Here is a 1,999-nt window from a genome sequence, read left to right as displayed (position 1 = left end):
CTAAAAATAGAAGGGTTGCCACCAACCTATAAAAAACATCTCTACTAAGACATAAGAAAAACATCTCTCTGTAATTGATTTTTTGTTTTGCCTTTCATTAAAATATTTTCCGTGCACATGTAAGGTTTTAAACGGGATAGAAGAAAAGAATCTTAGTTCCTTGCATTTAATTCATCATGAGTAATAATTAATAATATTTTATACCATTCAAGTAAGGGATCTCGTAAGAAATTTCTTAAGTAGTAGTTAAATAAAGGTTTAAACTCTTTAGTTGTTTTTATTTATGTGGTGTTTTCTTAATTTGATTCTTTTTTCTTAGAATCTCTAATTGAGTCCTTAAAATTATTTAATTTGATTCAATTGGATCCTTTCTGTTAAATTCAGCTAACGGAATTTAAGTTTTTGCTGAAATGGAAAAATGATGTGTTAATTTTTTAAAACCTGACATGTTCGAATGTTGACGTGTCAATTGAAGATGATAAGAGGAAGAAAAATTCCCATGCCCCTCTTCATCTTGACTTTCTTCATCACTTTTATGTCAAGAGACATGAAGTCCTCAACCATTCATCATTGAACAAATTTGGAATCACTAATCTCATCTTCCATGTAAATTAGAATCCATAACACTCTACTCCAACAGCTTATAACAAACATTCTTCTTATCCTTTAACCATCTGTTATTGAAAACTCTTTCGAGCAAAATTCCCGATTCAGGGTTAGGGTCTAGCTATTGGTGGATGAGGCTGTAAAGAATGACACCGCAGGACCAAGCATCAACCTTGGAATCGTCGTAGCCAACGCGACATAGGACCTCCGGCACAGTGAAGGTCAGCGTGCCACATGCGGTGTAGAGGTTATTATCATGGAGGTGTTTTAGAAGTGCGGAGAGGTCGAATTCAGAGACCTTAAGGTCGCCGACGGCGTCGAGAAGGAGGTTCTGCGGCTTGAGGTCATGGTGTGCGATGCCGTGGCGGTGGCAAAAGAGGAGCGCAAAGACGAGTTGGGAGAAATAGCGCCGCTCGAGACTCCGGGAGACGGCCACACCAGGAGAGCATGAAGAAGAGTTCGTCGCTGTAATCGATGACGAGGTAAATTTTTGTCTCCGTGGCAAGATCCTCGTGGATTTTGAGAATGTTTGAGTGGTTCTGGAGACGGCGCATAGCGTCGATCTTGCGCACAATGCGGGGTTCCATCGAGGCGTCGACTGTCTTGGACTTGTTGATGGACTTGACGACCACCGTGGCGTTGCCGACGAGTGAGCGTGCCTAGGGAGTTGCCGCGGCCAAGGAATCGCGTGAGCTGGTACCTACCGAGGATGATGCGTGGCGGTGGTGATGGAATGTTGGGAGTAAGTTACGAACGTAGAAGAGGATCTGAAGAGGAAGATGAGGGTTTGTTGTTGTATTCGAATCCTGGGTGTTAAAATTTAGGGTCGGATCTGTCTTTGGGTTGGAGTTGGAATTGTGCATGATTTTGATTTGGAAGTTCAAAGGCAAAAGGAAAGAAGATGCTGCGAGGATTTGATTGGGTTGTGCTTATGTTACTATGAGCTTACATAGATTTGACAGATCATTCCATGTATTCAACTTTCTGATGCTAGGTTTTAAAAATTAGCACATCATTTTTCCACTTCAGCAAAATTTTAACTTCGTTAACTGAATTTAACGAAAAGGACCCAATTGAATCAAATTAAATAGTTTTAAGGACTCGATTGGGGATTCTAAAAAAATGAGGATCAAACTGGGAAAACCCCACATAAATAGGGACAACTAAAGGGTTTAAACCTTAGATAAATGACAAATGAATTTGTTTATGTTATGATTGAGAATTCTCGATCGGATTGAGTATGAGTATGAATAATATATTGACATTTTTCAATTAGGCACAAGGATAGGGATGAATATATATATATATATATATATATATATATATATATATATATATATATATATATATATATATATATATATATATTCCTTTGTGACAGTTATGGTCTGAA

At 38.4% G+C, this 1,999-nt stretch overlaps 1 pseudogene; it reads right to left on the bottom strand.

Annotated features, from left to right (window-relative positions):
- Positions 1-628: 628 nt before the first annotated feature.
- Positions 629-1,350, bottom strand: LOC106770317 (annotated as a pseudogene).
- Between the last annotated feature and the right edge of the window lie 649 nt (positions 1,351-1,999).

The sequence above is a fragment of the Vigna radiata genome, chromosome 8 (genome assembly GCF_000741045.1).
Source record: "Vigna radiata var. radiata cultivar VC1973A chromosome 8, Vradiata_ver6, whole genome shotgun sequence".
Lineage (NCBI taxonomy): Eukaryota > Viridiplantae > Streptophyta > Magnoliopsida > Fabales > Fabaceae > Vigna > Vigna radiata.
Note: the sequence above shows the minus strand (reverse complement) of the source record. Positions and strands in the feature narration are given on the sequence as shown.